The sequence below is a fragment of the Argopecten irradians genome, chromosome 16 (genome assembly GCF_041381155.1).
Source record: "Argopecten irradians isolate NY chromosome 16, Ai_NY, whole genome shotgun sequence".
NCBI lineage: Eukaryota > Metazoa > Mollusca > Bivalvia > Pectinida > Pectinidae > Argopecten > Argopecten irradians.
The window spans coordinates 8,508,753-8,534,484 of NC_091149.1; the positions used below are offsets into that span (position 1 = coordinate 8,508,753).

General features: G+C 34.9%; 1 protein-coding gene and 1 long non-coding RNA gene across 8 annotated transcripts in view; one reads left to right on the forward strand and one right to left on the reverse strand.

Moving 5' to 3' along the window:
* The window catches only part of LOC138311166 (frizzled-5-like), a 109,389-nt gene that overhangs the window by 46,450 nt on the left and 37,207 nt on the right, over positions 1–25,732 (reverse strand). For 4 of the 7 annotated variants that reach the window (XM_069252634.1, XM_069252636.1, XM_069252632.1 and 1 more), the window contains exon 2: positions 14,090–14,182. The gene's annotated coding sequence lies outside the window, so the exon portion shown is untranslated. Of the gene's footprint in view, positions 1–5,296; positions 5,652–5,712; positions 5,866–14,089; positions 14,183–18,153; positions 18,172–25,732 lie in introns of those variants that run through there. The other 3 variants (XM_069252637.1, XM_069252635.1, XM_069252638.1) reach the window with 3 other exon arrangements.
* Positions 1–25,732, forward strand: part of LOC138311168 (uncharacterized) — a 43,041-nt gene that overhangs the window by 2,294 nt on the left and 15,015 nt on the right. Inside the window, exons 3-4 of the long non-coding RNA XR_011206537.1 lie at positions 10,020–10,110; positions 21,322–21,411. This is a non-coding gene — a long non-coding RNA (uncharacterized lncRNA). The remainder of the gene's footprint in view (positions 1–10,019; positions 10,111–21,321; positions 21,412–25,732) is intronic.

The following is a 25,732-nucleotide window of genomic DNA, read 5'->3' on the forward strand; positions in this document are numbered from 1 at the left end:
TCCTGTCAATAGTACATGAAACTAACTATTAGATAGCTGATATTGATTTGTAAATCATCTACATTTAAAGTCACCAAATCTGTGAAATTCTGCATGATAAAACACAATTTTTATCTTAACCCACTTCTGATGTAGCCTAGCTATCTGTCAGTACTATCCTGAACCATTCAGATAACCAAACACTAACCGAACGCTCTACCACTGAGCTACCTGGTCATCGATGATTGACCCAGTCCAGGGTTTTTTTCAGCATAATTTGGGGCCGAATCGGCCCCATGCCCAATGGCAAAACTTTTAAATTTTTCCAAATTCAAGCTAAAATTTCCCAAAATCAAAGTTTCTTGAAAACTATCCAAAAATATTGCATGATCTTAGTTGGTAAAGGCTTTAAATATTTGTGAATTGGCTTCAGAGAAGTACATAAACTACATTGAAAACAAAAAATCTGATTTGTTATGCTTTATTTCATATTTCATAATTTTCCCAATTCTTGCTTTTGGTGCACCATTTCCCCAAATTTAAAGCCACAGGCCCCATTCCCAAAGCAGTGAGGAAAAAACAACAACCTGCAGTCCAATCTCAATACAAAGTTGAACCAATCTTTAATGACCAATATTAATACTTAATTGCAAGGAGGTAGCTCGATTCGTTACCATAACTATTCTCCCTTGAAGCCTTCTCTGTAACACTACATTGTAGTACAATGAAAAATCACAACAAATGTCACATGCATGTATATATACATTGTACAAGAATAAAGGTGAAAAACATTAAATTGCTGATACAAAATGGGGTTATGTAACAGGAGAGGAGAAATTGTTGCGGCCAGACCAGGATTCGAACCCGGAACCTCCAAACACTAGCCAAATTCTCTACCACAGAGCTACCTGGTCACCGATGATCGCCTCAGTCCAATCCCGCTACAACTATATATACCATAGTGTCAGATGGTGAACTCTGTCAGTTCATGTAATGGTAGTGACAAGTATACACAATAAAATCAGAAATTAAGAAACTAAGTATTCGAAAGATTGTAGTGACTTTGGAATCTAAAAGTGACAACATGTAAATAGAAAATGAGGATTCACTTACCAGCCAACAGATCTGTCATTAGTTGTGTCATAAAACACCTAATCGTAACCGTACAGAAAGGAGATATAGAATATGACCTTGACCTTTATTATAGATATTCAATACCCTAAACACTTTTGTCAGTGGAGTTATCATGTCCTTGCTATCTTGTCACCAGGCCTGATAGCAGCTTACTACACTGTGGTGAGCCTCCAGATAGTTCAAATTGTAGCTATGAACAGTAAAGTCTTCCTTTTTAAATATGTTCAGTGCTTTTCTTTAAAAAAAACCCAGAGGTTGTTTGTTTGTTATTCGTGATTTGATCATGTAATTAGGCTTGTTCACAGTTTGTATGTGATGTAATAATATGGTCATGTCATGTTGAAATTATTTGCCGACTCATGATGCGAGTCACATATGATATAATTTATCCGAGTTAATTAAATAGTTCATTGACAGCATTATTAGTAATTTATAACATATGTAATAATAGGTATTATTTTGATTAAGGTAGAACCAAAATTTAATGAAAACATTTATTGACATTATCGTTGGTTAATTGCAATGTTTATTGACCATACCATTGACAGGACACAAGGACGACCTGGTGGTAATCCATATATATAAACACTGTTATACCTGGTGTGTACATAAGGTAATCACACCTCACTTATCACCTCATTTATCACCTCACATTTCAATTTTGTTATCAGCCAAAACGCTATCCTAATCTGAGCCACCTGGTAGGAGCTCAGAAGTCAGAAAATTGGTGGACGCGTTCATTTATCAGAGATTTTTTTTCTTTCAATTTTGTTCGATATAATAAAATAATTATGTCCCAGTGTGTCGGGATACATTTAGAATTGTCTTCCTGAAAAGAGTTATTTTCTCAAGGGCCATAATTTTATAATGAAACAGAAGAGGTGAAAATGTAGCAGCCTGACAGGGATTCGAACCCGGACCTCCGAACAGTAGCCAATTGCTCTACTGCTGAGCTACCTGGTCACTGATGATCGACCCAGTAAAATCCCACTGCTATATTCTTAATAAACTGTAACCAATTAAAGTTTAATATTTGACCTGGAACAAAGCTTAATACTTACAAAATATGTACAAGATGTGTATATCTACCTGTATACAAGGTGTGTATATCTACTTGTATCTACCTGTATACAAGGTGTGTATATCTACCTGTATACAAGGTGTGTATATCTACCTGTATACAAGGTGTGTATATCTACCTGTATACAAGGTGTGTATATCTACCTGTATACAAGGTGTGTATATCTACCTGTATACAAGGTGTGTATATCTACCTGTATACAAGGTGTGTATATCTACCTGTATACAAGGTGTGTATATCTACCTGTATACAAGGTGTGTATATCTACCTGTATACAAGGTGTGTATATCTACCTGTATATGAGGTGTGTATAACAAGGTGTGTATATCTACCTGTATACGAGGTGTGTATATCTACGTGTATACAAGGTGTGTATAACTACCTGTATACAAGATGTGTATATCTACCTGTATACAAGATGTGTATATCTACCTGTATACAAGATGTGTATATCTACCTGTATACAAGGTTTGTATATCTACGTGTATACAAGGTGTGTATATCTACCTGTATACAAGGTTTGGATATCTACCTGTATACAAGGTGTGTATATCTACCTGTATACAAGGTGTGTATATCTACCTGTGTACAAGGTGTGTATATCTACCTGTGTACAAGGTGTGTATATCTACCTGTATACAAGGTGTGTATATCTACGTGTATACAAGGTGTGTATATCTACCTGTATACAAGGTGTGTATATCTACCTGTATACAAGGTGTGTATATCTACCTGTATACAAGTGTTACAAGTGTGTATATCTACCTGTATACAAGGTGTGTATATCTACTACTGTATACAAGGTGTGTATATCTACGTGCATATAAGGTGTGTATATCTACCTGTATACCAGGTGTGTATATCTACCTGTATACAAGGTGTGTATACCTACCTGTATACAAGATGTGTATATCTACCTGTTTACAAGGTGTGTATATCTACCTGTGTACAAGGTGTGTATATCTACCTGTATACAAGGTGTGTATATCTACCTGTATACAAGGTGTGTATATCTACCTGTATACTAGGTGTGTATATCTACCTTTATACAAGGTATGTATATCTACCTGTGTACAAGGTGTGTATATCTACCTGTATACAAGGTGTGTATATCTACCTGTATACAAGGTGTGTATATCTACCTGTGTACAAGGTGTGTATATCTACCTGTATACAAGGTGTGTATATCTACCTTTATACAAGGTATGTATAACTACCTGTGTACAAGGTGTGTATATCTACCTGTATACAAGGTGTGTATATCTACCTGTATACAAGATGTGTATATCTACCTGTATACCAGGTGTGTATATCTACATGTATACAAAGTGTGTATATCTACCTGTATACAAGATGTGTATATCTACCTGTATACAAGGTGTGTATATCTACCTGTGTACAAGATGTGTATATCTACCTGTATACAAAGTGTGTATATATCTACCTGTATACAAGGTGTGTATATCTACCTGTGTACAAGGTGTGTATATCTACCTGTATAAAAGGGTGTGTATATCTAACTTTATACAAGGTATGTATAAGTACCTGTATACAAGGTGTGTATATCTACCTGTATACAAGGTGTGTATATCTACCTGTATACAAGGTGTGTATATCTACCTGTATACAAGGTGTGTATATCTACCTGTATACAAGGTGTGTATATCTACCTGTATACAAGGTGTGTATATCTACCTGTATACAAGGTGTGTATATCTACCTGTATACAAGGTGTGTATATCTACCTGTATACAAGGGTGTGTATATACAAAGTGTGTATATCTACCTGTATACAAGGTGTGTATATCTACCTGTATACAGGGTGTGTATATCTACCTGTATACAAGGTGTGTATATCTACCTGTATACAAGGTGTGTATATCTACCTGTATACAAGGTGTGTATATCTACCTGTATACAAGGTGTGTATATCTACCTGTATACAAGGTGTGTATATCTACCTGTATACAAGGTGTGTATATCTACCTGTATACAAGGTGTGTATATCTACCTGTATACAAGGTGTGTATATCTACCTGTATACAAGGTGTGTATATCTACCTGTATACAAGGTGTGTATATCTACCTGTATACAAAGTGTGTATATCTACCTGTATACAAGGTGTGTATATCTACCTGTATACAAGGTGTGTATATCTACCTGTATACAAGGTGTTTATATCTACCTGTATACAAGGTGTGTATATGTACCTGTATACAATTTGTTTATATGTACCTGTATACAAGGTGTGTATATCTACCTGTATACTTTTGTTTGTTTGTTTGTTTGTTTGTTTAGTTTTACGTCCTATTAACAGCCAGGGTCATGTAAGGACATGCCAGGTTTGTTGGTGGAGGAAAGCCGGAGTACCCGGAGAAAAACCACCGGTCAGCGGTCAGTACCTGGCAACTGCCCCACATGGGATTCGAACCCGCATCCCAGAGGTGGAGGGCTTGTGGTAATATGTCGTGACATCTTAACCACTCGGCCACCGCGGCCCCGACCTGTATACAAGGTGTGTATATCTACCTGTATACAAGGTGTGTATATCTACCTGTATACAAGGTGTGGATATCTACCTGTATACAAGGTGTGTATATCTACCTGTATACAAGGTGTGTATATCTACCTGTATACAAGGTGTGTATATCTACCTGTATACAAGGTGTGTATATCTACCTGTATATAAGGTGTGTATTCTGATATCTACTGTATTGTTATCAAGGTGTACAAGGTATATATCTACCTGTATATAAGGTGTGTATATCTACCTGTATACAAGGTGTGTATATCTACCTGTATACAAGGTGTTTATATGTACCTGTTTATATTTTGTTTACACATCTATGACAGTGTACAAAAACTTTGAATTTCAACCTATTGCAATTATATGGGGTAATCATATATTGTCTAAACTAACGGAATATTTAACACATTTATTTGGTAAATTTATTATCAGAATCTACATCGATGGATTTAGAATAGAAATATCCATAGTTTTCATTTCCTACCTCAAACATTTCAGTTTTAAATGATGACTACCTTGTACATCTAATTATAAACTTCCTTCCTGTTTACTTAAAAAACAAAAACAAACTTACCCAGCTGTCTTATCCTAATGCTGTACTACATGTCAACTTTATACCAAGATTAATCCCAGTCTCACAAATACACAACATAACTCATTTGAGAAATTTCAAAATGCCAAGTTTGAAATGTCACATGTTATAACTACAAACACGTATAAAGTTGTACAAGTGTTGTATCGTGTACTGACATTAGTAGTATTGATCCACGTGTGTCCGGTTACGAGAGTATCTCTCAAGGTAGAACTTGTTATTAATAAATTTATCAACATTAGGGTTATAAAGTCGTGGGGGACAAAGAATTAGAGAAATTGTATCAGATCGAGTACCCTAGGAAATCCTTATAGGATCGAATGCCCGAGGAAATCCTACCGGCTGTCACTGAATTTACAACATAGTTGCCCGATGATAACATTTCACAAAACACTTACCTAGCTTGTAATTATGTTGTCGCATGACAAAAATACTACCGAAATCAACGACTTGGTAGACATTGGTAATTACTTCCCAAATTGCAATGCTTGTCAGGGCCGACCCTGGGCGTGAATACAGTTGTCAAATGACGATTCGCAAAACGTCAAAGGACTACTCCCTATTGCGGTAACATGAGGCAAGCTAAAAAACTGCCAAGTACACAAACCACAATGGTCAAATGTTTATCGTAATAAATCAAAAGCGAGGATAGCATCAATAGACGTTTTATGGTTTGATGGGCGGGTGTAACGAGGCGAAAGACCCGCGAACAAAACACACAATAGGGGCAGGTTTAGAAAAGTTTGACAGGTAAAACAATCGGGTACCTGTGACATGGGTACACTGTGAATAGAGTTAGAGATCTTATGGCATGTTGGAGTCAGATTCTAGTCACCCAATCACGATTTACTCTCAGTGTACGACAATCCGCGTGTTTAATTTGTCATGTTTGTTTGATAATAACCGTCAGATTAAATCAGAACTTTCCAGTTTTTTTAACAATACACTAAATGTTATGGGACTGTAAATAATCGTAATTTGCGTGAGTTCCTCTGATTTCTTGTCGGTTTATCCCGCGACTTTGTGGAATTTATATTTGTTAATCACACTGGAAAAGTCAATAAATCTCCATATCTTCCCCTGTTAAAGTCAATTTATCGGTTTCAGGTTAATTCTCATAAGATTAGGAAAACAATCAATGTTTATGTTAAACTTAAATAGAACGATATATAACAGATAAGTGTGTTTGACTCATATTTTTCACACATTTAAACAACAGTTGATTTCATTTTATTTTTGTAAAATCATATTAAGAAAGATTAAATCTGTGTAAACCAACTAAATGAAATTTTCACAGCATTATTTTATTAATAATTTTCTTTTTGTCAAATCATTATTTAGATGTGGATCAGCGCACCTGAGATAAAGTTCATTAAGGCCACACACAGGTGTGGTTTAACTGCATGGACAGGTACCGGATTTAACTGATCAGCGACTCTACAACCTGACTCATATATCTTTGTTTAAAACATGCACCCTTAACTTTAATTTAAAAAAATCTTGAACCCTAACTTTGTCAAAAACATGAACCCTGTGTCCCTAACTAATTGATTTTGGAGACGATTTAAGATTATTTAGTTGACCTTATCTAACGTGTGCCTAATGTGGTGACAACAGGATCAAATTGGGGATTTAATCGTTAACATAGGAGTGAAGGGACATTTTCACAATCTATTTATGTTTACGAGTAAATTACCCATCCCACCTTTATACAAGTGTACTAAATTTTTGATTTATTTTGATTGACAATGTTAGTTCGCTGAGTGTATTGTCAAAGATAAGAATTTGATATAAATATCAGAGTTGTCTCCCTGTATAAGTCGTTCACTGGCCAGTGATTTGATTGGTTAGATTGGATCAAGAGTCCTGATAACAGCCAGGGTCATTTAAGGATATCTCCGGTTTGTTGGTGGAGGAAGGTCAGAGTACCTGGAGAAAAACCATCAACCAGCAACTGCCTACCTGTGTTTCAAATTTGTGCCCCAGATGTGAAGGGCTCGTGGTAATATGTGGAGACATATCTTAACCACTCGGCCACCGCAGCCCTTAACAGTCAGGGTCAGTAAGGATGTGTCAGGTTTAACAAGTGGAAGATAGTCAGAGTACCCCAAGTAAAACAATCAACCTGCAGTCAGTACCCTGCTTCACGTTACTTGCGATCCAGAGTTTCAGGACTTGTGGAAATATATGTCGAGACATCTTAACCACCTGGCCAGTAACGCAACCACTAACTGTCAGAGGTGGATGCTTAAATCTCTGAACAACTTCTTCTCAACAACAAAGAGGCCCAGAAATTTACCTATAACTATGTTTACATGATAGTTGGCTTGATACATATTCTGGCAAATTAGTCAGACTTTTGTCAGTATACATGTACCTGATATCAATATTATCGGTAACTGCCTTTAAATGGTTTACTAGTAGTAGCAAAAAATTGATAGTTGTCTTTTTGCTTTGTAACCTGCGATCTTAATGTCATCTCAAATAAATTTCACAGCATAGTAAATGTCATCAACAACAAATACTAAAGTTTTTTTGGCCTAAAGTTTTTTTTTGAATCTTTTTACTGAACTTGATATAGAAATAAGGTTATCTCCCTTGTCAAATTCAAAACGAGTTTCATTCAACATACAGAACATTAAAATCATTCGCCTTGTCACTCTGTTTAATGGGTAGTAAATCAATTGTAGCACAGAATTTTAACATTTGTTGTAGCCATGTGTCAAATTTTTTACAATTTGACTGACTGTTCTATTAATACTATCTAGGGGTTAACTCCCTTGTCAAATTCAAAATGGGTTTCATTCAATGTCCACGACTTGAAATCATTAGACTTGTCACTAAATCATTTGTGACACAGAATTCAAACATTTATTGTAGCGGTGTCACAGTTTTACATTATTTACTTCTGATTGTACTATTGACTATCTTATCCAAGCATCTGATCCAGATTAACATTGACATGTTTTCTTGCCGACATATTTAAACGTGTGGGCCTGATTTCAAATATCACAACAGTTTTTTTTTTTACTTCAGCCATGAAACCTGTATTAGTATGCAATCAAGGTAAATTGTTTGAAACTGACATATGTGCTTGTCAGATTTCAAAAAAACCTTTTTGTTTTTGAAATGTGGAAATACAGTATAAGTCGGGTGTCACTTGTGTACAATGTTAAGATGTTGTAGATTAAAATCTTACTCAGTCTGAACGGATCTTTTTAAATGTCATTCTTTTTTTTATTTGCTTTTTTTCTTTAGATTTTAAAATCATGGGAATATCAGCTGAACTTTGTACATTTAAAGTTAAATGAGGTAGAATTTTTAAAATAGCCCAGTCATGATTAACACTCCTGGATGAGGAAGTTGTTTAAATATAGTCCTGTCTTTTTTATAATAACCCTGAAAATTATTGAAAAAAAACAACTTATGAAGGCCTCCAACTCAATTAGTGAACTACATACATTTTTCAATACAGAATGTCATATTGTAATTTCACATTTACTATGTGTAAATTAAAAAAAATATATTAAATTAAGATAACTGTTTCACTATTAATCTAATCTAAAAAATATTTAGGTCTTTAATTGCTAAACGAGTATTAATGAAATCTGAAAATGTTTTAATTAAAGATAAATGTCTAAGACAACAATTTGACAGCTGATCAGATATTTGATTTAGCTAGATTTTAAAAATGGTTCACTTACAGGATAAATCTAGAGTAATATTTCGCTTACCCAGTTTCCTAAAAATCTTTAAAGTCAATATGATATAAATCATTCCTGTACCTTTTTAGGTTTTTGACCTTTTAAATATCCTAATGAGTGGTATTTCACCGTGGTTGAAGAGTTGTTAAACTATCCTTTTAAACTTTACAGAGAAAACACTTGAAAGTCCACTGGCACTGAAAGTCCAGGCACAGAGCAATTTGCTCTTTAAAAGTTAACTCAAGGCACAGAGCATTGCTCTTTTAAAGTTAACATTTGATATGTGTCAGGATTTGATATGTGTCAGGAAAATAAGTAAAAGAGGGCAAAATCAAGTTAGGCTCGATTAATAATAGATATAATGGTAAACGATCAACCCATCCTCCATCCTCAATGGGTTACTATCACTGACGTTATATCCACCCCTGAACTATAGCTATCTCATTTAAAACTGGAGGCAGCTAGTTCGGGAGAAAAAAACCTGACCAATTAATGGCCTGTAGGGACTTCCTTTAAAGATTACAGAGGGAATAATGCCCAACTTCAAAGGAACACAGTCAATCACAGTGTATAGTTATACAATTATCTGTGTCTTTTGTTGCCTCAAGTTTTACTAAGAGACTTTCCAGGGGTGGATATTATAACATTGAAAGTAAACCCTGGAACATCAAGGATGCGGTCAACCATGTCTGTTTAAAATGTTAATTGGTGTATTACCAGTGTATTGAATGATGCTAATTGTTTTTATAATAATAAAGTACTGATGATTTCAATTCTGTACTCCATATTGTATATTATCTATTTGGGATGTTTCATATTTGATGGCCATGATAATATATATAGTAATTGGAAGAACTCAATTCTTGTGGTGGATCGCTTTATAGCAGGTTTAGTGATGAATTCATATATTTTTTTCTACTTTCTATGTGCAAGTAAAAAATTAAATCAAATATGTATTCAATGTTAAGCGATTTTGAAATTTTCTATTTTTCATTCTTTAGCCAGGTACTCGAGTGGCCAGAAAAATTGATTGTAAGGAAAAGATCAATTCTGGATATTGTATTATACACCTAGAATGGGATAGGCATCCAAGTGAGTATAACTGTATTATAATTTGTCGGGAGGATGTTACTGGTGAAGATTTTATGATAAACCCGACATATTGTCGACATCGAATCAATACATTTTCTGAAAAACTGCAATTTATGAATCAATGAATTTTTTCAGTATTTTTTTTTTGTAATGATCGTATTGTGATATTTTAATCAACCATTGAGTAACACGACCGATACCGCGATCAGCCATTGTGTCCCCGTAATTCCAGAATGTATTATCTGTATAGAGTGTTACAATACTGATGTAACAATAGCTATGGCTCTGCACTTAATGAACTGTGTTCAGGGTAAAAATGTAAATTCAGCGAAAAATTCAATAATATTCCGTACAAAAATCATTAAATTCACATGTCGCCTTTTCTGACCTAAATGGAAGTGGCAATTTTTGTCATTTTGTCTTTAGGGGGAGATAACTCTGTTGTGATAATATGTATAGACCTATTAGGCCTCTTGTTTCATTTGTAATCCTGCTTACAGATTAAGCATTAATAGCTGTCAGTTAAGTTGATGTGCAGGAAAATTAATAAACTGTTTAAGCTTACAGTTAGAGAAATATAGGTGACAATTTTTTTTAATTTTGTCTTTAAAGGGAGATAACTCTGTTGTGATGTGCAGTACAGACCAATTAGGCCTCTTGGTTTATTTATAATCCTGCTGTCAGATTAAGCATTAAGAGCTGTCAGGACTGACATTTTTATGTCCCTTAAAATAAATAAACTGTTTAAGTAGGATATAACCTGTGACACTTATAGATTAGATGCTTCATTCCCACAAATATATCAACACCACGCAGATAGCTCACTGACATGCTCATTCCTCAGTTTTCATGTTGATGCAACACTTTGATTGGTTAATGAATGTTGAAGGCTACATTTGATTGGTTAATGAATGTTGAAGGTTGCATTTGATTGGATAATGTTTAATATCTGATTGGCTAATTCGCTGGATTAGGCAATTTGATTGGTTAAGTGGCCTTGATGTAGTCATGCCAACCAACAAATGACCTGAAGATTTGACAGGGATGAAGGTGAGACAGGGAAACGTTTTAATGATGGCTGACATCTCTAGACCTGGCAGTCTGGAGAGGTGACACAAACATTAAGAGGACAGTTGATATTTAGAAATTATTTAAACTTTCTATGTGGGTTTCAAGGACGCTTTATCCCATTCACCCCTAAAGACACATTGAGACTCTCCTAAATCAAAGCCTAGATTAGTCCATTATGAATTTTTAGGGGAGAATGAATTGTGCTAATTACACCATTTTATAACTTCATGTTGACTGTTAGGTATTCCAATGACTGAGTTACAGAAGCGCAGAGAAAATCATGAAATTCTATATTCTCTATATTTCACATTCTAAAACAGAGGAAAATGAATCTTTGTGTGAATCTTAATCTGTTATGTCAAATGTCATCACCTTGTGACCCACCCAATTTTCCTGATTGTATGTAAGCAGTAATTTTAGGGGCATAAATTGATATCTGAGACATTTCAAGATTTCTGTAGATATAGATAAAAGGCATTATAAGTTATTTTCATTAGATAAATTTTTGAGAATTATTTAAAAAAAAAAAAGTATAAAGTTTCATGTTACAGCTTTATTAAGTTAAATAATATCAAATTATATCATTTAAATTGATTTAATTATAAGTATTCTTATTGTCAATGATATTTCATTATTCTGACACATTTGGTGATTCTGTCTCATACTGAAACCTATCATTCTCCTGTCTAAGACAAAATGTGTGAGAAAAAAATACAAACCACAACTTGGATACGAATTAAAAGTAACCTGCCAAACGCTGGGCAGTATATTTGTCAACAAGCTATTTACTTCTTGGTGATTGATGCCAAAACGTGATTTTGAAACCAGATTCCGACAGATTGTGAGCTAACAATCCCGACATAAGCCTCGACCAACAGGCCTTACCTGTCGTTAGTTCAATTTACCTGTACAGGTAGAGAACAGGTAACATGTGTTTCGTGTCAGTGTCACACAGGTATGTCGTTCAACAATTCATTCATTCGGGTGGGAACCAATGTAGTGCTGTACTCTTGTGGCGATCGGGAATATTGGTTAGCTTTATGTAATATGCAGTAAACAATACATGTATTTAATTATGTGATTAAATAGAAAAATATAAATAAAAAAACGAGCTATTTGACCTATTTACTTCATTAAGCTGAAAATAAATACTGGATACCTTTTTGGTATTGATTAGTATTTAAAGAATTTAACGAAAATAAAATTATTGGTATTGATATTACATGCAATTAAATATATTGACTACAAATATGTAGATTTTGGGTTGAGATATTTCCAAATATTCTTGAAATTATTTCAATATCTTGAACATTACCCAATAAAACCACTGTTGGAGGTGAGTGTTTATTTTAAAAAAATGTCTTCAAATTTAAAAAAATCAAGAGTTTATTTATTTCTTAAATGAAATTATCCTCTCCTGTTAAAGATGTTAAATTTAGTTTAAAAATGTTTAAAACCTAACAAAACAAACTAACTATTAATTGAATGTATACAGATGTGTTGACACAGTCTGTACCATTAGCTATTGGGGCACGCTACTCAGATATAAAGATACGCTAATTGTTGCCTTTTTTGGAAATAATTTTACCCATTGTTTATATGTGAACAGTTTGAAATTAGCTGTAAATGGCCGTTAAGATTGACAGCTGACAGAAAATTCGTATTCAGAAAAAAAAACTGACACCTGACACGGACGACCTTTAATTGCGACCCTGCACTTAATACGTGTTGTACTCACGGGGCCTGACAAGTACACAATAGTATCAGCTTAGGTTAAAATCTCTCGGCTCTGGTTACCGACGGTTACCCCAGAGTAGGAGGAGCGTAAAGGGGGACAACCCTTGCATTTGTAAGGACTTAATCCATCAGTCGTGTAGTTCACCAAATAAACGCTATTATTAACATCAATCAAGTTTTCAGAATTGAATTTTGATACATCATTAGTTTCAATTAGTTCGGTAGGGGATTTGGGTATGTATGTGCAAATACACAGGGATTTAGATGGAGGTGTGGATAGACTTTGTAAAAAAGATGTATAACCGTGGGCTGGGATTTGATCGTTGTTACACATGGGTGTGCATTTGACACGCGGCTTCAGATGCGTGATTAGATATGACAGGGAGGGTTAAACACACCAGTGGACCTGTCGGGTCTAGGACAACCCCTAATGGTCAGCACCAGGGGGACCCTTTGTTCTACTAACACAGGCCTGAGCGAGGTGCTCGGTCATCTTATAGTGTCTGATAACTGTATAGTTATCACATCAGTGGTTCATCGATCATGAAAACAAAATGGTCAGATGTCCCAGATTTTTATCACTCTATTATACGTGTCTTGCCAGTCAACATATCGTTGAATATTGAGATAAAAATCTGAAGATAAAATTATTTTAAAAGATTGTCAAAACAATATGTTTTTCATATATTACAACAGTAGTGTGGCTTTTCTTATATAAAAATACACTAGGAATTTATATAACTTCTACGGCTACATGTTTTGTATTTTCTTCTTTTTTTTTTTATTTCTCTTTTAAACGTTTACCTTTGAGGAATGTTTTAATTGTGCATTTTAAAAAAGGTATATATTGTAATCTCCCGTGAGTGTGACTTTTAAATACTATGACTTCTTATTTCTGTTTTACCATATTCAACCCAATAAGTGCCTATGTCTCTATAAACCCCCCCCCCCCCCCCCCCCCCCCCCCCCCCCCCCCCCCCCCCCTTCTTGAGGCCTCGATCATTTCAATTGCGAGGGCACATAAGGACCAAAACTATGAAAATTGCTTAGGTTTGCAATTATTTTGTCTTATTATGTACCTTTTAATTTTTTTTAAACTACTTGGGAGCTTATTGGGTCAAATATGGTATATGGATGGTTCACATTGATTAATATATATGTCACTATTTACCGTGTTTTCTATAATTCCCACTCGAATGATGCACTGTCTTGTTGGTTCCTCTTAATTGATTACACCAAGTCTTCACTTTATAGGTCTACCAATCTGAAATTATAAAAGATTTATTAATTTCATAAAGAGAGTTTTACCAATCTGAAATTATAAAAGATTTATTAATTTTAAAAAGAGAGTTTTACCAATCTGAAATTATAAAAGATTTATTAATTTTAAAAAGAGAGTTTTACCAATCTGAAATTATAAAAGATTTATTAATTTCATAAAGAGAGTTTAGTCTAAAGTGATTTTTGTCTAACCAACTTTCTGAATCTGAAGTTCAGAAAAAAGAAAACTCAAGATTAATGTTATTATCTCCCCATAGTTGGATCTTGGTTATTGTATCTTTCTAATTTTAATTTTAGTTTTGCTGTTTTAGTTGTTATGAGTTTTCTATAACAAATCATTTACATATGTATGTGCAATAAGCATAGATTTAAGATATTATCATTATAATGTCAAGGTCACACAGTCAAAGGTTAAGGTCAAGGAGCCAAAAGAAAAATTGGTGATACAAATTAACTGATTAAAAGCCAAGGTGACTGTAAAATACAATAATGGTCAAATTCACTAATTTTGTAATTGTCTCTTAAGGATATTTCATATTACATACATGTAATTGAATTTAGTGCAAGCTAGTGAGCTGTTTATATGTAACTTAATTCTAATGAAATTTGATAATTTTTGTGAGAATAAAACTTATAGTAAAATTTCGTGATTTTTGGGAGGATAAAAAATATTAAGAAATTTGAAGGTGTTTGGGAGGGCGATACCCGTGGCAAGCTCTGTAAACATGTGTGGTAGGCAATTGATAGTTTTTGGGAGAAAGTTTATAAACTAGTCCTTATCTCACTCTGAGACTCCCCAGCCTTGAGGAGTGTAGGGGGCGTGGCAGCGTACTCTGTCAACACTAAACTATAAATCGTATAAACACACATTTAATGGCTTGTTAAAATATATCAAGTTATGTTTGTAGTTCAGGTTTAATTTTACGAGTTATCACCCTTACTTTATATTTGTGGTGGGTATTTGTGGTTAAGATTTGATTTTACAGAGTTGTGGCCCCTATTTTTCATCTGTGGTGGCTAGACTTAGATTTGAATTAAAGAGTTATGGCCCTCTCTTTGATATCTACTGTCATAGTAACAGAAGAGGAGGAAATGTAGCAACCAGACTGGGACTCTAACAAGGACCTCTAGACACTAGCCGGCTGCTCTAGCGTTTGAGCTACCTGGTGACCTATATGATCAGCCCAGTCTAATTCCGCTACAGTCTTCTCCCTCCTTTATTAAAGTCTTCAGTTTAAAGAATCAAATAATTATCAAGTTTGCATGTGAAATATGAGTTGGCAAGCTCACCAATTTTGTAATATTTACTCACCAATTTTGTAATATTTAGAAAGGAGAAAATGTAGCGGCCAGTCAAACTTGGACTCCAAACACTGTGCTCTACTAATTGAGCAACATGGTCGCTGCATTATATCCACCAAGTTCATTGTTCTGATAATTATGTATTAATTGGTTAATCATGTATTCAATCTTACTAAAAGTTAAATGATACATAGGAAAATTACATGAAATTCATGCTCTGTACATAGAATATTTTATGATCTTTCACAATGTAGTTTTATGTTACTTGATCTAACTTTTCACATCTCTTTTAGTCAAGGAATCAAGAATATATATTTCACAATAATTCATACAAAATGCTTAAGTGCATACATAATGATTTTATTATTATTATTTGTACTAACGAGTAATGATACTGTAACTAAGTATAAATGTCAGGATGTTGGAGCATGCTCCAGGTGCAAAAAATGATGGACACGTAATGGACACCAGGACTAATTGAGAACTACCACACCTAGACCTGTCTTATCTGACCAGTCGGGATATATATATCTAGGAATGTTTTATTTGTTACGTACTGTAACAGTTTCTTTTTATATCTTTTAAAGAAGTCTTTCAAACAATGTGGACAGAATATTGTTGAATTTTAAAAGTTGATCTGCCCCTTAATCAAGACACAAAAAAAAAACAAAAATCTTACATACAATCACATATCGTCACAGAAATACAAAGATTTTTGGTTTCATTAGTTTAACATCCATTCCTATTAACAGCGAGGGTCATGTAAGGATTTGCCAGGTTGATTGGTGGAGTGAAAGCCGGAGTACCTGGTGAAAAACCACCGACCAACGCTCAGTACCTGGCAATTGTCCCACATGGGATTCAAACCCGCATCCCAGAGGTGAAGGGCTTGTGGTAATGTGTCAGGACATCTTAACCACTCGGCCACAGCAGTCCTATAGAAAAAACACATGTAGAACGTGACATATATGTAGTTTGGTTATTTCTTTGGGATGATAGTTTTCGCATTTTCCCAGGATATTACTGTGATGGCAGAATTTTGATCTGTGAAAAATTATGTCAAGATATAAATCATATATACCCTAGCCAGATCTCAAACATTTGAAACCTATTTAATTTAATTTTGACATGAAAATAACCTTCTGTGAGATGGACTCGTCTAAAATGCTGAGTTTCAACTTCCGTTTCTTTATGAAGCAGTTACCAGGTAAATCCAACTTCATATTAATTGTACTAAGTCTTCGTAACTTCATTACAAACTTTTAACTTTTAACTTTTGTTTTGAGAATATATAATTTGTAAATGACAAAGCTTTATAACAAAGGTACATATCGTATGAGAGTCGCCAGTTTTCTCAAGAAAAAAAAAAAAAAAAGACAAATTGTACATTAATAAGAACGCTAACACAAAAACAATATGGCTACACCATATACATTAAACGTCATTATCCGGCGTAATTACTGTCATAAGATATTAATGTCAGCCATTAATACAATCGTAACGACGATGACCATGAACATTCGCTAATATATATAAGTATACAGCAGAAATTTTCTGGGCTTTTCATCCAGAGAATTAATGCTAATGATTATTATAATTAAGACATTTTCTATTAGTTATATTTAATTTCATATTAATGGTTGTTATTTTCCTGTGGTATGCAGCTTTATATTCAGTTTTTATTTAATTTGTAAACTGCATATATACTCGCCATATTAATGTCATCGTGATACTAGCTACCATATATTTCATACATGTTAACTTCACCGTTTATGTGGAAGTCAAAATCTTGCAATTTCTACTAAATCTTCCAAAATTGGCTTTTGAAATTTACCATAAAAGATAAATTCTTGCCTCGTTACACATCTCTGGTGAAAAATCAACTGCAAGCCAAATAACTATACCTCTCAGTAATCGATCCAACCTGTATAAGAATTAAGTTGTAAGAAGTCATTATTTTACCTGCATAAATCATACACTTTATATTCCAAATATTATTTTGAATTAATTGTATTTTCAATAAAAATTTGTTTTTTAAACACAACAAAATATGCAATAAAAATGTATGCATTTATGCATATGCATTACTTCAACTATACCACTTTTGGGATGAAAATATACAGTTTTTTGATTGTGTGAGGTTAATCAACATGTCAGCATTTCGTAATTGTAGTCCGTATACATGCTATGTTCTTTATCCAGAATATGTATCAGACTGACTCACTCTGATGCATATAGATAGAGCAAACACATTTCTGCATACATATCAATTAATGTTCCTTAAAGTTAATATTCTATTTGTTATAATGCATTTAAATAATAATTTACATTTTATAAATATAAACCAAGAACTAACATAATTATTTATAAACTTAAACCACAAAACCACAATTTGTATTTTTGTCTTGGACGAAAATTTCATGATCTCGTAACAGACCTGCATGTCTGTCTGAACATTATATACATGTATTGTTTGTATTATTCAAGACGAATAAGGTTATTATTTATGGACGATGAATACATTCAGGACATTAAATGATGCCACAATAATATAATTACACTTCTATAGACTGAATGTTAATGATAATACAAATATATGTGTACAGAGCCCCATAAACCATCACAGTCATTACATATACCTATAAACCTTACCTGTCGGGCGCCTGTATACAACCCACCGCTTCTGTTGCCTCTAATATAATGATATCAGACACATCTTAACTGCTACATATGTCAGTTTCCTGTTGTCCACTTTCCCTTTGGTCAGCGGTCAGTTTCATGTCCAGTGTCTGGCCTAAGTACTTATGTGACTTTTTGACTACCTGTGATTTATGGGCTGATGAAGACATCGTAGGCTGGACCTGTCCAGGTAGACGAGGCCAGGTCACCCTTCTCGTTAATTATCCGTTTAGCCAGGTGATTAACTGCCTGTATTTCATGTTCATATCTTAATACTTCTAGTCCTTGTCATTTCGTATATTGTGAATATCATTCTGAACGAATTTATCTTATAGGCACAGTAGAAATTGTATATATCTTGCTACGAAAAGGGAAGGCATTATTAATTGAATTGTTACCCATGTAGGTCGATATTGTTATTGAAGCAGGTCAATATTGTATACGTCCTTTCCCATCATATATCCAGTTTTGAGTTTGTATGATTGTCAGTGATTAAGAGCTCTTTTAATTGAACGCAAATTTTATATATTTTCAAAAATGTTGACAGAAAATATCTATTATTTATTTTTAAACATATATGTGAAAATAAAGTTGACTTACAGTTCAACACTAAAATGAAATATCATCCAACGTCTTCCATCATTTGAAGTACTTTCCATTCCATTAAAGTTATAAGCTAATTTGGACACATCAGTTCTGTATGTCTCTGTTATCAACAAAGACTGCTAGTTATCATTACATGCTTATAAGATATATCATGAATTATGCATCATATTTAGAAGTAAAGGCATTGCATTCTTCAGTTCGCAATCAGTAATTTATGCAAACATAAAGAGAGTGATCAAGTTGTTCATGTTTACTATGGATGTGTAGCGAGATTGGACTGGGTTGATCATCGGTGACCTTGTAGCTCAGTCGGTAGAGTACTTGGCTAGTGTTTTGAGGGTCCGGTGTTCGAATCCCAGTCTGGCCGCTACATTTTCTCCTCTCCTGTTACAGAATTGGCGCCCAACTAAATAACCGTGGTGGTGTTTGGAAGGGTCTCGTATGTCTTCGAGGGCGAAGACTTTGAGAAAGGAGGGAGGAGTATAGCGGATTGGGCTGGGTCGATCATCGGTGACCAGGTAGCTCAGTCGATAGGGCACTCGGCTAGTGTTCTGAGGGTCCCGGGTTCAAATTCCGGTCTGGCCCCTACATTTTCTCCTCTCCTGTTACAGATGTTTGGTCATCTGTATTGATGGCCCCTAAATGTTCATACCCCTAAATGTTCATAAACGTTCTTTCCTTTAGATGTCTCACACAGATGGTCTACTTTAAAAGTTTGATATCTCCTGTATGTAGCTCAGCAGAAAATCAAAATCTGAATTATCTCCCCTTAGTGTAAAACTTTTCAGGGATACAATGTAGACAACCCAAAGCGACTACAAATAATTAAAAAATACTACACAGAGAGTCCTGTAGCTATGGACTAGCTATATTTTATTGCTGTATATGCATATTATAGTCTCACCCCCTGGAATGCATGGTATAATTACCTACAAATTACACCAGGGTCATGGGCCTGAATTCCCTAGATAACTGGTCAGTTGTGGTCAGTTTTGATAAGAATAGGGCTATGTTTATGTATCTCAGTTACACCCCCTCCCCTCTCCCTCCTTCGACTCCCTCCCCTCTCAGATTCCCTAACCCCTTCTAGTACCATGCACACTCACACTGGAGATTGTACTCATACATGTATCTCTGTACATCTTTAAAAAATTCCAAAATGAATTTAGCATCATGAATTTCATTGATTTAGCACAAATGTTGATTAATCTAATAAACTATAATAAGATTGTAGGCCTCCTAGTGACTTTAACTGTTTAACTATGGACAATGTGTTCCAGTTTATTTTGTAAATATATCCTCATGATCAGTGGTAAAGATCTGACTCCGATGGTATACCGTATTCGACCCAACAAGCGCCAAGGGCGTTTAAAAAATCAAGAAAAAAAGTATGCTTTATAAATAAAACAACATTATTGCAAACCTATACAATGTTGGTCTTTAATTAAGCCCAGGCAATTTAAATTGAGGTATTAAAAGGAGGAAAGGTGCTTATAGGGACATGGCCGCTTATTGGGTTGAACACTCTCAATTACACTATGACCATCATTCCTTCCCCTCCCAGTGAAAATATTACTTACATACTGCATGTACACCACACCCTCCCCCTTCATTTAACATGTATTTAAACGCTAAATAATATTACACCTTATACATTGTAATAATAATTAATGTATGATTCTTTAACTTTTGGTAATCTTCACTATTTAAAAGTATTGAAGGTAAACCTGCCTTATTAACCACCTATGTACACTGTAAAAAGACCAGTTTATCAGAAAACTAGATATAAAAGATTATTTATAGACTTACTGACACTGTTACATCTATCTTCAGTTTTAGTTGAACTAGAGTAGACAAGTCGAATTTTTCACTTTCTAAACTTAGTATATTGGCTGCCAAATTCAACTTCCATAATTGGTATAATGCAATTGAAAAGTAATTGAAATGTAATTAGGATTACACAGTAAATTTTTACTGTAATAGATTACGATTATAAGTAATTGAAAAAGCTTTTGATTATACTGATACTGTCAATTACTTGAGAAAATGTAATTAATTACAATCGATTACGATTACACAATTACTATTACCACATGCCTGACAATAACACAAAGACCTAAAACAAATCAAGATTAGATGGATTTGATTTAATGGAAGTTTCTTATGTTCATAAAATTTGGCATTTTTTGGAACTGTATTATGCAGTAAGCTTATTTAGGATATATGGAATACTTCAGCAATTTATATAGATATGAATACCCTGATGCACGAGGGGAATTCCCTCAGATGCGGGGGTTTCCTAAAATATGTCCGAATTGGGATAAAATTGAAATATGTTGAATTATAAGGCCATGTACTGCTTAATATGAGATGACTGCTTTCACAGGGTCCCAAATGGTTACAATGTTTGCATAAAGACCATCTTTTCTTGGTCCATTGGGTGTTCTTTATAGACAGGTTTGTAGACTTTTTGAGTTTCCTAGCCTTTTGTACAGTACTGGTATAACCTCACGGGTGATACTATTCTGTTTACAGACTATTGGAGAGAAATGATATGGCTGGGGAGGATGTCAGGTGCTGTCAGCTGTGAGAGATCACCTGTACTGTAGGAGGCTGGTATACAAGGTATGTGTGTGTGACAGCTTCCCCTCCCCTTACATGGTCAAAACATCTCAACTGGGTCATATGTACAGTGTACCTACCCTTACATGGTCAAAACATCCCAACTGGGTCATATGTACAGTATCCCTCTCCTTACAGGTTGGAAACATTCCATCTGGGTCATATGTACAGTGTCCCTTCCCTTACACAGTCAAACATTCTATCTGGGTCATATGTACACTGTCCCTCCCCTTACAGGGTTCAAACATTCTAACTGGGTCATATGTACACTGTCCCTCCCCTTACAGGGTTGAAACATTCCAACTGGGTTATTTGTACACTTTCCCTCCCGTTACATGGTCAAAACATCCCAACTGGGTAATATGTTCAGTGTCCCTCCCCTTACAGGGTTGAAGCATTCCATCTGGGTCATATGTACACTGTCCCTCCCCTTACATGGTGGAAACATTCATCTGGGTCATATGTACACTGTCCCTCCCTTACATGGTGGAAACATTCCATCTGGTCATATGTACAGTGTCCCTCAAACCATTCAACTTGGTCATCTGTAAACATTCTGCCAAATGCAAAATATACAGTGCCTCTCCGGGCATCCCCCCTTACATTTTCAAAACATTCTAACTGTGTCATCTAGAACATATTGAGATGCTGGAAATCCATTCTGGTTTCCACAAGATCAGCTCATCATAACATAAGTTCAGAAAAGGGCTTCAGTGATTATCAATGTTTCAATGAGAGATGAAGATATTATTCATGTATTATTATCAATGTACGATTTGTGAAAATATTCCGACCAAAATGGTAAAGTATGTGGATGTAAACCTTGTATGCTTCATGTTATGCTACTCGAAACGCTAAAACTATATTTTCCATTGAGAATATACAGTAAAGGATTAAGTGAAATACACTGTCTTTTATGCTAAGTACATTGTCAGGAAAACTAATCACGATAAAAATAGTGAAAGAATACCAAAACCAGTGTTATATCAGTATAAAAATCTGGGAGGCTTCACTTGGAACACTCTAAAGTTGTAAATAGGCAGTGACGGAGTAGGTCTTCAACATACCGCAGGATAAAAACTACGAAAATATTTCCACTATCTCAACAACTGTCACAACTGATCTTCATGTTATTTGTATCTCATACTTAAAACAGTGTCAGAGTCTCATATCCTGTAAATCTTCATTAAGAAAAGGTCACAGGTCAACAGAAAGGTCAAAGGTTATCATAGCTATCATGATAATAACTTTTTACATTTGGGTGATTTTCTCAGTTGTATGTGGAATATAAACTTGAGATGATAATGGAATGAGCTGTTAAACTGTATCAAAGAGGTTAGTTCTTCCTATTGGTGGTGAGTTACCTCCCCTCCCCAGTCCTACTAGCGGTGAGTTACCTCCCCTCAAAGTCCTACTGGTGATGAGTTACCTCCCCTCCCAGTCTTACTGACAGTGAGTTACATCCCCTCACCAGTCTTACTGGTGGTGAGTTACCTCCCCTTCTTAGTCTTACTGATGGTGAGTTATCTCCCCTCCCTAGTTCTACTGGTGGTGAGTTAATTACCTCCCTTTCCTTGTCCTACTGATGATGAGATACCTCCCCTCCCCCGTTCTATAGTTGGTAAGTTACCTCCCCTCCCTAGTTTTACTGGTGGTGAGTTAATTACCTCCCTTTCCTAGTACTACTGATGATGATACCTCACCTCCCCCGTTCTATAGTTGGTAAGTTACCTCCCCTCCCTAGTTTTACTGGTGGTGAGTTAATTACCTCCCTTTCCTAGTACTACTGATGATGATACCTCACCTCCCCCGTTCTTATAGTTGGTAAGTTATCTCCCCTCCCTAGTTCTACTGGTGGTGAGTTAATTACCTCCCTTTCCTTGTCCTACTGATGATGAGATACCTCCCCTCCCCCGTTCTATAGTTGGTAAGTTACCTCCCCTCCCTAGTTTTACTGGTGGTGAGTTAATAACCTCCCTTTCCTAGTACTACTGATGATGATACCTCACCTCCCCCGTTCTATAGTTGGTAAGTTTCCTCCCCTCCCCAGTCCTACTGATTGTGAGTTACCTACCCTCCCCAGTCCTTCTGGTGATGAGTTACCTCCCCTCCCCATTCCTACTGGCAGTGAGTCTCCCAGTCCTAAGTCTGAGTTAACCTAACGGATTGTTTATAGAGAATAATCAGGTCCTACTGCTTGTAAATGTGTTATTAATTATCACTCAATGTGTGCCATATAAATATACTGACATCAACATGTGTTGTACTGGTCAGGGATATTTATCTGATAATCTGAGGTCGACCTGGACATTCAAACATAGACTTTCTGACTTCAACAATACTCCAAGTAAATTAGTCACCGAGTCAATGGGACCTTTTGTATCTTTATTACAAAAAATATTGAGCTACAAATTATTGTGGTTCAGAAATTATATGGGTCATTTCAAAATTTTATGTAAAGTCAGGACTATACAGGGGTTTCAATATCAGGAGGTACCCGGTACTTTTTGCCGGTTGAACCTGGCTGTGGTACTGCCTGATTTGGGCTAAATTACATTAGATAGCATACAGATGGTATAGAAAAGTACCCCCTGAAATTGCAATTGTATCGCCTCTGCTGAAAGTTAATGAAACCCCTGAGTCTATATGTGTATATGTAATTATAGATTTATCTCTTCTTATACTACATGAATATACTCTCACTATTAGGAGCAAGTGTTCTCTATAATAATAATAATAGCTGTTTTTTGTTTCCATGTACCTGAAGATGGCCAAGAGGCCGAAAAGTTGTAAAAGAAGAGATATTCATAGTGTGCAAGTTAAATAATATTTTTTGCCTTCATAATATTTTTCCTGGCTATATGTCTTCCCCCCCCCCCTAAGTTTCAAAGTAAGGGGAGATAATCTAGTATAAGAACTGATGAGGATATCTTATCAACATCTTAAAATGTAGATGGCCAGTTTAGTAGTAGATTATACAAAGAGAAAAGTTGTTGTTTTCTCTGTTGTTCAATTTTGAAGAAGAGACACCAAAATATTTCAGAAATGTCGACATGATATTTAAAAAGCGGCCTGATAGCAGGTTGGGTATCAATTGTTGATATTGACACTATATTATTAACATTAATCATACCTGGTTAATACCAACCTATATATTGAGTTTCACATTATACTGTCGACACATTATCAATAATCCTTTAAAAAATCTCGGTAATTTTTCATCATTAATTTATCATCAGTTTGAATAAAGCATTTGACAAGTCACAGTCATAATGGTGTCATAATTATGGCACGTTTTGTTCTTTCTTGTTATTTTTATTTCTCTGTAGACATGAACTAATTAATTAATATATAATTACATTGTTTTGACTTCTAAACAATACCTTTAACTCCATACCTGTAGATTTACACCTGATCAAGTTTCTCATCGTACTGTCAGTACCAGGGGAGTAATTTTAACGTGTCAAACATAACAGATAGTTTTTGTAGGACCCTGTAACATTAGATCAGTTAGAAATGCTCATTGCGACATAGGCTCCAACCAAGATATCCTGATATTTAACTCATTCCCCCTCAAAGACACATTTGGACTCTTCTAATTCAAAGACGGGAAGAGTTCATTATGAATTTTCAGGGGTGAATGAGTTAAAATCATGTATACCTATTATTTAATTAATTCACAAATTAAACAACATCCATTCTATTGTACAAAATCTATTTATAAAAGCCATGAGGTGCAAGAGGATTTCCATGTGTTCATGCATCATAAGTATTTCATATATTTAGAAAACACTTGTACTGGATTTTTTCCCCCATTATTTTCATATTATTGCTATGCTCATGAAAATTATCCTCAAAAAAATAGAAATGGATAATTGATAATGTAATCAATTAAAATTTGGGCCTGTATAATCAAATCAAGAAATTTTAAAACTGCTTAAATTGAATTTTCTTGTTTTTGGTCCAAATTGTGAAAATTTAGACCAGAGAAATTCAAGTAAACAGTTATATGGTAGTGTATTGAAAGTTGATATCAAATTTTTGTTGAATTAAAAAAAAAATGATTTTGGTCAATATTGATGAACTGCTAAATGTTGCAGACACTTGTTGGGTATTCTGGGCCCATAGAACCCTGTGGTATTTGATTTAGTTTAATAAAACCTTGGTTGAGGAATAGAGTTATCAAAGTCTTGTAGCGATGGACGCTATTTTGTTTAGGTCTATCGTAATGCATCAAAGGAATTATAAATTTGATATCTCTGCCAAAAGGTCAGTTTACTTATAACAACAACAGGAAATTACATTGACATGCCCCTCAGATCCT